Here is a 16,907-nt window from a genome sequence, read left to right on the forward strand (position 1 = left end):
ACTGATGTGCTGCTAGGATTTTAATTTGCTCTTATGACTAGCATTGCCATGACATTTTCTGCAGAATTTTCGTGTGGCAAATGTTTCATGCATCATCTGTATGTTTCATCTTTTTTTTGCCTTGATTTCTCGTATGCTTTCACTGTATATTTCTCTATTTATGGGCAAGAAAATCCTTGATTCATATGATATGATGTTGGTTGCGTGCTTCCAATTGGTTTGCACGTTGGTGATAAAAACTATATTGAATTTATATGATGAATCTTGCATGAATTTGCATAGAAAATCCACACAACTACCATTGAAGTCTTTGCACATTTCTTCATTACAAGTGGGGCCTAAGATCATTTCCGATGCATCTTCTCTTAACACCATATCTTAATGCATGTTAGATGTTTGGATACACCTATCAGGATGCAGTGTACTCCATCCTTCCATCTATATAGGTCCTAATGCGTTTTTCAAGACGGTGTTTGACTATTGACAAGATTAATAGTACATGACATGCATAATGTGAAAATTATATCATTGAAATATCCTTTCATATACGAATTTGACGACATGCTTTGTGTAAGTTGCATGTCATATATTGTTGCTCTAACATTTGGTCAAAGTTAGCCTCGAAGAACGCATTAGGCCCTATATAGATGAAAGAAGGGAGTATCTGACATAGGTTTGGTATTTTATTGTAGGCCCTACTTTTATTAAGATTATTTGAGTCTAATTGGATGGTAATATGGGAGTTACTAATATATCAATCATTTGGGTGTGGAGACCGTATCTAAGATAAGAGACAGTTCTATATCTCTCGCCATTAGATATACGCCACACAGACAAAAATCATACGTATGTGCTGCGCAAAGAGATGGTGCACTGGTGAAGCATTTGGAGCGGCATAAAGTATACTTTACAGTTTTCAACGCTGTAGACAACCATAGGACGATATGCCTATAAAAGTTAAAATAGACCTCACAACTTGTGTCTTGTGTGTAAGATATAGACAACTTACCTACAAGAGGAAAATTAGCGTTGTATGTGCTCTGTAAGAGCATTTACAACTGGACGCCTCGGGCGGCCCCGTCAGGGCTGTCTGGTAACCCTCATATCCAGCCAGGCGTCGGATTGACACCTGAGCTTAAATACTAATACTTGTTGGACTGACGAGCACCTCCACTGGTTTAGGTGATGATGCATTATGACACCGCTTCGGCGCGTCGTCCGGCTTACAAGGCAACCCTAGCCCATTCTTATCCTCCTGCCCGTGCTGCCGCTTCCTTCTCCTATCCCTGTTTTCCACCATAGTCTGAGATCTGTTTTCCACCATAGTCTGAGATCCAACATTGGTTGCACGATGGTCCGCAACAAGGTGACCTACTACAAGTTCATGATGCTGGAGCGCCGGGCGGAGGAGGAGGCATGCAGCGAGCATCGCGCCACATGCATTGCAGCCAGCCTGCATTTGTATAGTCCGGAGGAGGAGGCGCAGAAGCAGGAGGGCGAAGAGGCGGAGCAGCATGAGGGAGGAGATGGGATGGATATGAAGAACGTGAGGGAGCGCCGGACCAGCAGCAGCAGGAGGAAGAGGAGGAGGAGGAGACAAATAACGACATCATCTGGTTTCATTCTCTTCCTTTCACCTTTCGAAAATCTAACACGGTTCCTACATCTAGCATTATTATTGTACATGACTTCAGAAGAAACTACCATGTTTAACATGTTGATGTGGCATATCTAGGGACTTCTTGATCTTTATAATTTTAAAGATTTCGTGCATATTTAGTGAATACTCAGTTTCTTCACATGATTTTTTTCCTGCGAAAACGACATTTTCAATCAATTGATTTATTGAGGTGATACAATTGCACTAAGCGAATGCCCGCCTCTACATAACACGATGCACACAACCGACATGTTCCTTAAACTAAGCAAAATATTTTTTCCAATGAATGTTGCAACTCTTAAACTAAGCAAAAGATTGTAAGAAAAATGTTCGAACACAGATAGTGAGGGTCATGCAGGAATGTTTTGCAATACATTTCAGTGATATTTGGTTGTACGAAACATGAACACTTAGAGTAATAATATGAGAGTACATTTGAATTAACATATTTGTTTATAGTACAGTTGAAATATTTATTAAATATTAATAGCATAAACGAAAATTCACATGCACTTTCTTATGTTGACTTGGGCCTTTTCTTATGTATAGTTGCATGTGTGAGGTGGACCTTTTACCTTGCAAGTTGCATGCTGAGGTGGCATAATTACATGTTAAGATAGATATATTAGTAAGAGCTAGCTATTTTGATATAAACGATAATAAGTTAAACATCATAACATGTACTCAGATAATCTCAAATGTCTTAGGGGCTACTTAGTATGACAGTGTGTCTTGCACATATAAATTCACTTCTTTCCGTCAGTCAAATATGCATTTGATTTTTCTACGTAACTTCCATAAGGTAATATATTTCTCAAATTTTGGCGTTCGAAGCCCTACGAAAAACATAGAAATTATTTCCTTTCCTTTGCATTCATTGGATGATTTCTGTATAAAATAATAAACTCTTCATAATCAGTTAAGCAGATTCATCTTTTTTTTGACTTGATATGACTGGACATCTTTTTTTTTCTTTCTTGATATTACCGGTCATCATACTACTGAAGTTAACGTACGCATGGCACAAATTCTAAATGTGCATATGCATGATAGGTGTGGTTGACAATCTTGAAAAGTTCCACGTGTTAGATAGTTGTGGATCATTATCAGTTAAGCAGAGTCTATGTCAAAAATCAAAGAGTTGTACCATGACTAGAATCAATGGCAGAGTCTATCTATATCGAGCCGAAAACTTTGGAAATCTTGATGTAATTAGTACTACTTGTTTCATCATGGATCTTTGCATATGTACTTTGCCTAGTTCAAAGTTCGGATCATTTGCTAAATGAAATTGACGTCTTTGCATAGCCATTTTGCGCACGTCCGTCTCAGTGGCCCATTGACCTCCACTACTCCCTTTGCTCGAATCCCAACCGCAGGTAGCCACAAATCCACAGACGCAACGCAACAACTTTGTCGGCCGATCGAGGGGATTGACACACGTCCGATGGAACGATTTTCATCTCAAATGAGGAAAGGAACGTATCATGGTCAATGCTCAACGGCCGTACGTATAATTGGTCGAAATGTCGACGTGTGTCTTCCCGCCGAGGCCGATGGAACACCTAGATCGCTATGATGCCATCAAAGCCATGGGGTGCGAGCCCGTCTGCTTTTCCATGTGCCTGATGATTAGGGCCAAATGGGCAATGGATTCCCAAATCATTTGATTCCTGAAGAGACCGGACGGAGAAACACGAGGGTACGCAAGCAGCACTGTTCTTCTTCCTCTTTTTGCGAGGGTGGCACTCATTAACCGGAGGAAAAAGAATGGTCTTTTGGTATACCACGTCCAATCGGTCGCCAGCCTGTGGCCGGTGAATTCTCACTGGATTGTTCGCCAGGTTACTCGTGTCTTGTCTTTCGATGGTAAAGATAGGTGCACACTAGGGTACCCGTAGCTAGGTAGGATAGGTGCACACTGCACAGTGGCCTGCCCAGGCCAAGTCGATGTCACATCTGATGAGTGAACTCCAGTCCAGGGCGCAGTAGCGAAGTCTCTCAACTGGTAGTTTGGTACTCAGTGGAGTATTTTATTCAGTTTATTAAGCATGATTATACATGAATTTTTCATGAAAATGTTAGTGGTACATTTTTATCTAACGCGCATAAATTTTGGTAGCACTAGCAAATATACTAGAAGTCGGTAGTTTCTACGGGCGTTTGAGTCATACATTTGTTTGACCACATAGTTAAGCATGTACACTTCCTCCATCCGGGTTTACTTGGCCTTCTCATATTTTCTGTAAACTTGTACCATAAATGTAACTAAATAAATCTAAATTATATGTAAAAAGAATTGAACAGTGGAAACCTCTTTTAAATACAAAAATCCAACAATAAACTTTCTGTGTCATATACTTGTATTTTGTTGGTTATGTAGATGACCAAATTTTTACCCAAATATGAAGGCGCCCAATATACCCGCATGGAGGAAGTAACTTTTTGCAGCGGGTCATTTACAAATGTCATTCATTTGAGTAGGTAAGGAGTAGTACTATAGGGATGTTTGAGTTATACTACCTTTTGCACCTACATGTGCCTTGGCGCAGGTCCCATTTACCCACATATGTAACCATATTTTTTTTGCTACTTGTCGTTTACAATGCTTTGGAGTAATATCGAATACAAATGTGCAAACAACATAACAGGAAGGGGGCCTATCTCACCCACCTGAGCAGTCTTTCTGAACACACATATAAAAACAAGCAAGGGCCCTCGTTTTCAAACAGCAGTCTCTCTGCACGGCACACCATTTTACTTCTGATAGAACAATTGCAGACCTACAAAAACAGCACCTTGGTCATTGCATGACCAAAACCTCAGGCTTAATTAATTAGTAGTTCGAGTAATTTGATGCATTCAAACATAGTAATACGGATGCCCTATTGGAAGCCTGACCTTGCACTGTTCTATGTCTTTGTGACCAATAGTGCTCTTTCTCTGTCGTCTTGCTCCAAGAGGCAAGAGCCACGCAGGAGCAGGACCCTAGGTAGCCACCCACAGTATTAGACTCGAGTTGACCAGGTACTACACATCCATGACATCCAACAAAAGGAGCACAGGGTGGTCCTGAGGGCAGAGCGATGCCAATAGTACACCGTAGCAAGACAACACGTAGTGGTGAGGCCATGGGAAGCAATTGCATGCATGCACACATATGATTGTCATGTGTGAATAGCGTAGCCTTTTTAACATATTGCAGTGCATGATCTAGAATCTAGTAAATGCTGTTGGTGCATGCATTTATATTGCATGGTGCAAAAGGATAGCCTTTGGATGGTTAGATCTTGATCCTGCTTTTGTTGTAACTTTTTTTATTTGGCCATGTACCCAATTGTTCTTTGTCGCCTTTCTTTATGTACTACTCCCTCCATTCCAAAATATAATGCGCCCGCGCTTCCCGAGGTCTAATTTTGACCATAAATTTAACCAACGAGACAAACTGCGGCGGGAGAAAAAATTATATAATTAAAAACTTCTTTTGAATACGAATTCACTGATATAATTTTTGCGCCCGCCGCAATTGGTCTTGATAGTTAAATTTACGGTCAAAGTTGAAGCACGGAGATAGAGGAAGCACTGTATTATGGAATGGAGGGAGTATGCTTCTGTGCAGGCACTGTTTGATTTTATTACTGCATATGTCATGTCAAGCGTGGGGCAGAGAGCTAGTTTGGATTTGGTTAATTAACCGGCATAAAAGTCTTGTCAGCTGGGATGCGACCAAGTATTGCAGTAATGTCGCCACGAGGTAGGACACGCTCACTCACGATCTCTTAGATCCTCATGTTCCTCCTAGTTAGCCCGTCAGAAACCCGAGATTTTTTTTAATATATTATGTAGTTTGTTTTATCAATGGTAATTTCAGGGAATTTCAAAGATAATCTACGTGCTAAAACATTCCAAGGGGTAATTTGTTTTGAAGATTCAGGTTTCATGGAGCTTTTAAAAGAATATTCAAAACATCAAATTTAGAACTTTTTTTGGAAAAAAATCTACGTGTACCACTACAGGAAAAATATTGTTTCCAGAGTACCAGGAATACAAATGTCAAGATTTAGAGAGAGAAAGTGAAGTTGATCAAGGTTGCCGGATGATTAGATTAGGAAAAATAATAGCGTACGTGAGTCTAGGTTATTCGTCTACTAGTAGTATCGGTTTGCACACCGTGTCTCTTGGTTGAGTCCGTCTCATAGGACTGGGTCAGGAACTTGAAGTTCGTGAGCTTAATGAGTATTCGATAATTCAGCTCGTTATGCTTTTAATTCATTTTTTAATGAATTGAGCTAATTATTAACTTTAGCTCTTTAAGCTTAACGAACACAAATAGCTCCTTAACCACATTACTAACTACACAACTCATATTTTCATCATGTGACAGGAATTTTGTAGCATTTCAGCCCATCAATTTAATCTAATCGATAGGAGGCAGCAAAGTAGTGTATTTTCTTTTATAGTCACCTCATAAAAAGAATACCTACACACTCATCCTGTAGACTGTAACATAACATAATTTGTTAACGAGCGCTCGCGAGCGCGCACGAGCTTAGCGAGCTTCAAATGAACCGAGCCGAGCAGGGTCTTCTGCTTGTAACGAGCATGAGATTAACGAGCCGAGCACCTTTTTAATCGACCCACCATGCTAGTGTGCATGTCCGTGTAGGCTTATCTCCATTTTTATAAAAGACTCAGTTGATGATGATGATGTATCTGTCATCCATCATTTCTGACCACTAGATCTGCATCTAACGACTATGATGTAAGTTGTGGCCTTTTTACAAAAATATCCCACTTCTGCGCTCCAATGTACAGAAAACCCCTTAGTATCTTGAAACCAGCCACATTCCTCCCTTACCTCATCAAAACAGCTCAAAAAATATATTTTGAGTTAAACATAAGATATTTTTAGTGATATATGTATATCAAAATTAGCCTGTTTTTTTTTTCAAATTTGTAATATGTATTATTCTACATTGGATCCGTTGCAATGCACAAGCACATTGCTAGTAGGAGTCTAAGTTAGAGTCGGACGATGCTAAAAGAAGGACACGACAAGAGCCCTAGGCTATACTCTGTGTGTGGGCGTGTTTGTCGTTTTGATGTGATCAACCATGTGGGCAAATTCTAATGTTTGCTCAGTGCCCAAAAAGACTTGGCAAAGTCTTCGCCGAGTGTTACACTTAGCACGAGATTTGACATACACCCTGTCAGCGAAGCGAGTTGCGCTTAGTGTTTTTCTACGGACACTCGGCAAAGATTTGACTTGGTAAAAAAGTTAACGAAATATGTAAGTGGCAACCGTGTGGCAGATTGCAAAACTGCCACACGCATCGCCCTCCCGGATCTCCTTCCTTTTCCGCATGTCCTCGTGATCTCCTCTTTCCTTTCCCGCACACCACGCGATCTCCTTCCTTTCTCGCCCTCCTGATTTCCTTCCTTTCAATCACCAGTTACGGCCCCACACGCCTTCCAGATTTTTGGGCAAAAATAATGCTTGAATTGGGATTTGATCTCTGGTCTACAGGTAATCAACGAAGGGAGCTAACCATCTCACCTATGACACTCATTGTTGAGCAAGCTAAGGAAAATATTGTTTTTGACATGTTTTGCCTCCAATATTTTAGCACTGAAAAGCTTTTGTTTCACCTATCAAACCTGGCACATAAATTTTTCCCGTGGTAAATTCTCCATCACCACCACGATAAATGACGCACCACCAACATCATAACTTTTGTATACCACGCGGTACATTATGTGTAAGTAGCATGGTCATAAGCATTGAAGGCGTGATAACTTTGGTGAAAGCATCATGGTAACTTTGATCATTGGGAAGAAATTTGTTGAACCCCGGCCCCCGGTAATTTCTGTAAATAGCACGATAACATTCACGCCATAGACCTGATAATTTAGATACAAACATCATGGTAACTTTAACCATTGGGGAAGAAAAATGTGAAAAGAAACCAGATAATTTATGTGTAAATAGATGGTAATATACACAGCGCACATCTGATAACTGAGATAGAAACACCATGGTAACTTTAACCATAGGGAAGATTTTTTTAAGATACTCCGGTATCTTCTGTGTACATAGCACGGTACTATACCTCCCTCCTCTGGTATTTTCATGTGTAAATAGCATGAAAACATATGCACCGCGATAAGTAAACACCATGATAAGTTTTTGACCTGGGGGGGGGGGGGAGTTTGCTGAAACATACCCCTGATAAATTTTGTGTAAATAGCATGATATTTTAAGCACTGCGGGCTTGATAGGTTACCTAGAATCACCATGGTAACCTTTTGTCCCGGGAAAAAGTTGTTCAAAACATCCCCGATAATTTTTGTGTGAATAACATGATAATATAAGCACCGCATAACTGATAACTTACAATATAAACATGACGGTAACTTTTTACCAAAGGAAAACAAGTTGTTAAAAACATACACTCGCCTCACGGGGCCTCTTAGATGAACACAACACATGATGTGCCACGGAAAAGCCACATAATGTTTAGTGTCATGAGGAGGCACACATGCTCATGGGTTGGCCCAGAAAAACGACCCACTTTGACCCGCTATAGGCGTGATAAGTTACGCAAAAATATCGTGGTAATTATTTACCTATGGAAAAAGTTACCGAAACGCACCCAGGTTTTTAGGTGTAAGTACCATGATAATATACGAACTGTAGACCCGGTAACTCATGTACAATTCCCCATGGTAACTTTGACCGGGACGAGGTTGATGTACACATACCCTGATAACTTATGTGTAAGTACCACGGCATTTTACACATCGAAGACCTTATAACACAATGGTAACTTTGAAAGGGGTGTAGTTGTTGAAACATATTACCTGGTAAGTTCTATGTAAATAGCACGGTAACTTACGCAACACAGGCCTGATAACTTGCATGCGAATACCATGGTAACTTTGTCCTGAGGGAAAATCGTGGTAATTTTCTGTACTTTTTTGTAGTAACACAATTGTAAAAAAAAGGGATCAAAACGATTAGTTTCTTTAGTTTGAGCAACAAATACTAAGGGTGAGGTTGTTGTGGTGGCGCGCTTTGGTGCCAAGAAGGTGTGGGTTTGAATCCCACATGCGCATTATTTTTTTATCATGTGGTAGACGTGAAGAAGTGACAATTTTCTCGAGGGCGGGCACGCGAGATGTGCGGGAGAAGTAGGTTTCTCGGTCGAGCCTGCAAGGTCGTTCGGGAGAATGTAGGGTCGAAGGAAGGGGGGTCATGTGGTACTTTAAAGTGAAAGAAGTAGAGGTGTGGCAGTTTTGCTTATATGGCACACATGTGCCAAATATCATAGTCCAAAAGTTAAAGGACCAACCAAAAACAACGGTATCGAGTGTAAACACTTGGCAAAGCTTGACCTTTGCCAACCGGTTGAACAAGACCAAAAAGTATGCATCCTGGCTGGCTTGGAGGAGGACCATCAAGCCTCCGACACCACCCAGCATCGCATTGCATCTGGCAGCCCTCCGCAACAGTATTGTGTGGTGATGGCTGGCCTGCCATCGAGCTTCGGTGTGATGGTGCTGGTGGGTGGCGGGAGGATCCATCGTCGTCAGGCCGAGTCCCGCGTCATAGGGCGAGCTCGATATAAGGAGAGCTCCTCCTAGTCTGCAACTAACGGGGCTGCGGCGCAAGGTGGTGGGCCAATTGTCAGTGTCAAAACTGACGGATCTCGGGTTGGGGGTCTCGAGCAATGGGTCTTGGATCGATGGGGAACAATGAACGTAGAGACAATATTTACCCAGGTTCGGGCCCTCTTGAAGAAGTAACCCACGTCCTGCTTGAATATATTGGTATGTGTATATGACGGTTATAGAGTTTGATCTATCTCGAGATCGGATGAACTAAACCATAGATGAGTAGGATGATGGTTCTAGCATCTACGGACTAAACCCTCTGGTTTATATTGGCATCAGGGGTACCTAGGGTTACATATGTCGGTTGCCATCAGGAGACAAATACACCGGTTATGCTAAATCTTCCTTGGAGAAGACGCCAAGCCTTCAGAGATTTTCTTCCATAATACGGAGTTATCTGAAGCTCGGCCTTCCTTAACAGAATCCAGAGTGGCCAATCAAGCCGTCCCATGAGAGATAGTCCGGTAGTCCAAGGACACCCCCTATCCGGGACGCCCTCACCAACAGCGAAGGGTGACGGAGGTGCATGGGAGGTGGAATGGTGGCAAGCGATTAAGAAAGAGGGTGGTCAGGCGGCCAGTTTTTTGGCTACGACGATAAGAAGAGAGCCGGGGTAAGGGGAGAGAGAGAGAGATAGATAGATAGAGAGAGAGAGAGAGAGAGGAGGAGCAGGAGGAAGGGGTAAGGAGAGATGGATGGAGGTTGTTGGATCTTAGAGAGTCTAACTGTGGGGAGGCACGATCCATGCATGGTACTTACAATGTGTTTGACAATATTTGGGAATGGGAATGCGAGTTTAGAGGAGGGAGTTGTATCGAGATTAGACATGGGATGAGTCATTTTATTCCCAATCCTTTATTTGGCGTATGATAGGAATTATGTGTGAGAATTTGAGGAGAAATTATATTCCCTTATTTGCTTCATGGGAATTGACGAGGGATTAGACAAGGGAAGTTAACGTAAATTATGATGAAGGGCTAAGATTGAATCACTAAACCAATTCCTTTCCAAGTCCCACCCCCACCCTCTTAATAAAATGGTGGCAGTTAGAGTCTCAAGTCCCATGACTGTTCCCTCATGCATTCCCAATCCCCCTAATGAAGCAATGGATTTGAAGTCTCGTACCCCTTTAATTTCCATTCCCTAACTCTAACTACCCCCAACCAAACAAGATGTTAGAGTTCGACTAATCAAAACACATGGCCTTTGTCGATTGTATCTTACAAAGAACTCGACATGCATGTTTTTCCCTTCTTTCTTTAGTTTTTGGTGCTATATTTTGTAGCGGGGTGTTCTGCCCCTGCATCCCCAGGGTAGAACTCCGTTAAGCAGGGGGCCCCTCCCCCACACCCTCTAAGAAAAAATACTGGCAAAAAAGGGCTACAAATTCACTTAATGTATTAAAATGCCTAGAAATTCATTTAATGACTTAAATATAGAAAACGACCCCAGAAAATGTGAAACCTATGTTGAGTGTAGAAAAAAAGTTCAAGGTCAACCAATGAAGCAACCATCGCTTTGTCTTCAAACCTGAGTTGTTCGTTCTCAAATCCATAATTCTTCCTTGGAGATGGTTCGTTGTTTCTATGAAGTGTATAACACACCACTTGCCAGAACTTCGAAAAAAATTTACCAATGCACATTGATGTTATATAATGATACCATGGAGGGTTTCATGTGTTTTAAACTTCATTTGCATTTTCTAGAATAAAAAACTATTATGATCCATCTTCGCAGTAGAGTCTTGGCACCCTGATGCACTAGTAGAAAAAGGGCCATTTGTCCCGGTTCGTAAGGGCCTTCTGTCCCAGTTTTGGAACCGGGACTAAAAGGTCGTTACTAATGCCTTTGGCCTTTAGCCTCGGTTATTACACGAACCGGGACAGATGGGCCTCCACGTGGCCACTGCGGCCAGCCCAGGCAGGGGGGTCCCGGTTGGTGACACCAACCGGGACCAAAAGGTGAGCTGAGTTTTTTTGAAAGGGCCTGGTTTAGGGGTTTTGGGCGTTAATTTAGATTGTTATTAGCTAGCTAATAGAGAGAAGTGTCCTCTCTTATATCTCCGTGCTTGGTTTGCCAACGCCACTGCTATGCCTAAATATGGCTTAGATTCAAGTGAAGGCAACATGTGGTGCATGTCGAAAGTAATACTAATCCTAACTTGATCAAGTTTGGATTGTACTACTTTCGACATGCACCACATGCATGTTGCCTTCACTTCAATCCAATCCATGTTCATTTCACCCGCTGATATATAATAACTCTTCATGCTCGCATCATGCATCATCATATATAATAACAAGTCCTACTAATCATCATCATACAACTTCTACTTGTTATTAATAACAAGTCATACGATCATCATCCTCATAGTCATCAAACCAACCCTAGTTAATTGTTATTAGCACATGATCATCAGTATTAGGTAGGACCTAAATACTCTCTTTAAGGTAAAATAGCATAAAACAATATAGACCCCGACTCTCCATTATGGAGAATGGAGATCATCCTGCCTCCAATTCTTGCGCTTCGCTTCCTTTTGCTTCCAAGAACCTCCTTACGACTGTCCATACATTTTTTCCATCCTTTGATTTGCATGTCTCCATTTCTTTTAGAAATCCGGTATGTGTCGGTGTACTAGAGTAGGGGTACCCTAGTATCCCGAACTTGTGCACGGGCAGTCGCAGCATCCCGCGGCAAGGCTTGCCGGGTGACCGCCAAGATCCTCCATGGTTCCTTTGGAGCCATTCAAGAACAAAGTATCCAAGTCAAGAAGACAAGACCCCGGCAAGAGGAGCTTGCCAGGAAGGCTATCAAAAAGCAAACCATGGCCCCGGCAAGAGGAGCTTGCCGGGAAGGAAACAAAACCCCGGCAAGAGGAGCTTGCCGGGAAGGCCAACCAAGGCGTACCAAGAAGACTTGCCGCGATGCGCCACGCGCCCCGGCAAGGCCCGGTGAGCGACAAGCTCCCGGACGCGACAAGACAACGACCGCGGCAAGACGCTTGCCGCGGGAAACCCCCACTTCGTGCCCGTGCTCCGGCACACCCGCCATGTGTCGCTCTGGGACCCTCCTAAGCACACGTGGCAGGAGGCCGTGCAGCTAGGGGTGCGAGGTGGCAAGCAGGCGCTGACAAGATAACCATCGTGGCAAACGGTGGCGTCCCTAGCGGTCCCTTTCGGTACTGTTTAGGCGACACAGACAGGCATTTAATGCCCTTGTCCCCTGCCGTCAGGGTTAGGTATGATAACACTGTAGCAGGTAGCTGTGCCTACTACAGCACCTAGCTGTGCCTACTACAGCACCTTTCCATTTTTGCCCTTGACCTCCGTTCCTCTATGTCGGTAACCCCTTGAGCATATAAAAGGAGGCCCGGTGCGACGGAGGGAGGGGGGGGAGCCAGCTCGAACACTCACGCTCGATCTCGCTAGCCGCCGGTGTGTACTGTAGCACTCCGCGCTCCCGAGCTAGAAATCAATACAAATCCACAAAGCAGGAGTAGGGTTTTACGCATCCGTGCGGCCCGAACCTGGGTAAATCGCTCGCGTGCATCGCCTCGATTTGCTCTTTGCTCAACCTCCGCCCCCGCCGAACCAAAAGGGACCCGGTCCGCCGGTCCCATAGGTGTTCGTGGATCAGTACCCCGGCATCTCTGGCGCGCCAGGTAGGGGGGAGTCGAAGTTGTGTGAACCAGATCCGGCGTTCTCGCGAGCTAGATCTTCATCATCTTCATCAACATGCCGCCGAAGAAGAAAGTTTCTGAGGCAGCTGCTCCGTCCGCGCCGAGCCAGCCACCGCCGGAGCAAACGGTTCGTGGATCAGGCGCAGACGGAAGAACGGGCGTCGACGAGGGAGCTCGCGGTGCCACCAGGTCCAAGGACAAGGCTGCGCTGCCCATCAGCGGCATAGCCGGCTCCCACAACGACCGGGCGCACTCCAAGACCTCGGCGTCCGTGCATGCACCGCGCCCATCTCAGGAGGCGCGCGACCCGCAGCGTCATGGTGCTCACAGTACCATGCGTTCGCTAGATCAAGATCGAGCTGGTGGATCTCGGAACGCCCAAGACCACCATGCACGTCAACATGCCGGCGCGAGCGACACACGGTCGCCTGGACGGGATACTGCTCCTTCTAACGTGGTTAGAAGTCCGATCCTATCCCGCTCCTCGCACCGTTCGCTACCGCCACCCGCCACCGCAGCAGAAGCTCTGGCGCGAGCTCAGCTGCTCCTAGACTACCCTCTAGCGTCGGACAAGATCGACGACTGGAGGGCCACTATCCAGAGTCTCATCGGCTTCGCCAACGGCGACACTCCTCGGCAGCCGGGCACGTCGCGGCCGCAGCGAGTCAGCCAGGCGCGAACCGGTGGCGACAAGACTGGTGGGGGTGCAACTACTGTGCACTCTCCGCCCCGAAGGCCAAGATCGCCGACTCGCCGGATCCATCTCGACAGCGACTCCACCGCATCGTCAGATCCGCGAGCTCGTCGTGATCAGCGCCAAGTTCTTCAAGAACGACAGCAAGAGGACGCTCGCACTCGCATCGAGCGGCGAAGAGAAGCGCGGCGTCAATCAGACCAGCGCGCTGGGCCCTCTGTTGACATGCATGCGCCGGGGGAACCAGGCGACTTGCCGTACACGGTAGGTTGCCCTGCGTTCACTCGTGAGCTGCGGCAAGTCCAGTGGCCCAGTACGAAGAACTTCAAACCAGATGTACCAGAGAAGTACGACGTAAAGTCGCATCCGTTGGAGTTCCTCAGCATCTACACCATCGCGGTGCAGGCTGCTGGGGGGGCGCGACGACAAGATCCTTGCCAACTACTTCCCGTTGGTGCTCAAGCCCAACGTCAGGTCCTGGCTCATGCACTTGCCGGACAACTCCATATCCTCCTGGGCCGATCTATGCCATCAGTTTGTCGGCGCCTTTACAGGCGGCCACAAACCTCATGGCCAAGAGAGTGATCTTCATCTGCTTGTCCAGAAGGAAGGAGAGCCCCTGTGCAAGTACATCCAGAGGTTCAGCCGTGTACAGTACAACATCCCAGATGTCCACCCCGCCGCGGTCATCAGCGCGTTCCATCAGAACGTGCGTAACCGCATGATGCGGGAGGAGATGGCGATGCGCAGGATCAGAGACGTCAGTGAGCTATATGCCCTGGCCGACAAGTGTGCACGCGCTGAGGAGGGGAGGAGACTCCCCGGAGAGAAGACCGGAGCGGAAGGATCTGACAGTGAAGATGCTGCCCCGGCAAAGAAAAGCCGGCGGCGGAATAGGAAGAAGCAGAACAAAGAGGTGCTGGTCGTTGAGCAGTCCGGCAGCGACGGCGGCGCCAAGCGAGCCAAGGTTGGTAGCTCCGGCAAGGAGGTTGCCGCATGCACCAACTGCCAGGCCGTGGCCGCCGCCGACAAGCAGGACGGCTCCGACAAGCGATACTGCAAAATTCACCGCACCAAGGGCCATGACCTCCAGAGCTGCAAGAAAGTCGAGCAGCTTGTCTAGCAACAGAAGGCTGAGTACGAGCGGCGCGACAAGGAGAGAGCCCAAGGGGGTCCCGAGAAATCTGGCCAAAAGCGCACCGGCCAGGGAGGATGCCGCGGCAAGGCTAAGCAGCGGCAAGGAGACAGACCTCCCCGCGGTCGCGACAAGGGTGAAGACGACGATGACGACGAAGACATGGATGATGTCGAGAACAGTGAGCAGGAGTTTCAGAAAGCCACAGAGGTCTTGTGCGTTGACGGTGGTGCTTCTCTGCATACTTCGCACCGCCAACTCAAACAGTGGGTGCGGGAAGTCAATGCAGCAGAACCACCCATCGAATCGCGCAAGCTTCTGAAGTGGTCCAACACGCCTATCATCTTTGACATTGAGGACCACCCTGATCGCACAACTGCGGTCGGGTGTTTGCCGATGTTGGTTTCACCAACTATCCGCAACCTCAAAGTCACCAAGATGCTAGTTGACAGCGGGGCCGGCTTAAACCTGATCTCCTCCGCTGTACTCCAAAAACTCCAAATCCCTGACAGCGAGCTCGAAGAGACCGGCACATTCCAAGGAATTAATCCGGGAAGGAGCAAGCCGAAGGGGAAGATCACGCTGCCGGTAACCTTTGGCAGCGAGCTAAACTTCAGGACTGAGAAGGTCACATTCGACGTTGCCGATATTCCATTGCCTTACAATGGGATACTTGGCCGTCCAGCACTCGCTACGCATATAACATGCTGAAGATGCCAGGCCCGATAAGCGTCATTTCTGTCCCCGGCGACAAGAAGGATGCCCTTATCTGCGCCGACAAGATCTACCGGGAAGCAGCAGCCACGGCAGATCGCAATCCACTTGCCGCTGAAGCTCCCGGGGGGAAGAAGATCAAGCCCGGCAAGAGTTCTGATGCCCACTCCGGCAAGCGCACCTCTTCGGAGTGCTGTGCTGCCGTCGAGGACGCACCATCGAGCTCCGCCGGTAGGACCAAGTCCGGCAAGAGTTCTGATGCCCACTCCGGCAAGCGCACCTCTTCGGAGTGCTGCGCTGCCGTCGAGGACGCACCATCGAGCTCCGCCGGCAAGACCATGTCCGGCAAGAGTTCTGATGCCCACTCCGGCAAGCGCACCTCTTCGGAGTGCTGCGCTGCCGTCGAGGACGCACCATCAAGCTCCACCGGCAAGTGTAAGAAGACGATGGCGGCTCCGCCAGAGACGAAGAAGGTGTCCGCCAAGGAGGACGGCACTGGTGGTACCTTCACCATCAGTGCCATGCTTGACCCTAAATAGGAAAGCGCACTCGTTGCTTTCCTGTGGGCGAATGCCGACGTGTTTGCATGGCAACCGTCTGACATCCCCGGTGTTCCCAGGAAAGTGATTGAGCACCACCTTGCCGTTTGTCCTCATGCGCGGCCCGTCAAGCAGAAAATCAGGAAGCAAGCAGTGGAGCGCCAAGAATTCATTGCAGAAGAGATCAAGAAACTGGAAGCAGCAGGCCTTGTCAGAGGAGTGCTCCATCCCACGTGGTTGGCCAATCCTGTAGTCGTGCGCAAGGCAAATGGGAAATGGAGGCTTTGTATCGATTTTACCGATGTTAACAAAGCTTGTCCCAAAGACCCATTTCCTTTGCCGCGCATTGACCAGATTGTTGACTCCACCGCTGGATGTGATTTGCTTTCATTTCTTGACGCATACTCAGGGTATCATCAGATCTTCATGGCAGAAGAGGATGAGGAGAAGACCGCATTTATTACTCCATGTGGCACGTACTGTTTCGTACGGATGCCTTTCGGATTAAAAAATACTGGTTCGACATTTGCAAGAGTAGTCCATGTTGCTCTTGAGCCACAAATACACAGAAATGTGGAACCTACATGGATGATATAGTGGTCAAGAGCAAGGACAGAGCAACCTTGATTCAAGATCAAGACGAGACCTTTGCAAATCTGCGCAAGATCAGCCTCAAGCTCAACCCGGAGAAGTGTGTGTTTGGAGTCCCCTCCGGCAAGCTTCTCGGTTTCTTCGTGTCTTAGCGGGGAATTGAAGCCAATCCCGACAAGATCAAAGCCATTGAGCAGATTGAAGCACCAAAGCGCGTC

This window comes from Triticum urartu, chromosome 7, assembly GCF_003073215.2.
Source record: "Triticum urartu cultivar G1812 chromosome 7, Tu2.1, whole genome shotgun sequence".
NCBI classification, from domain to species: Eukaryota; Viridiplantae; Streptophyta; class Magnoliopsida; order Poales; family Poaceae; genus Triticum; species Triticum urartu.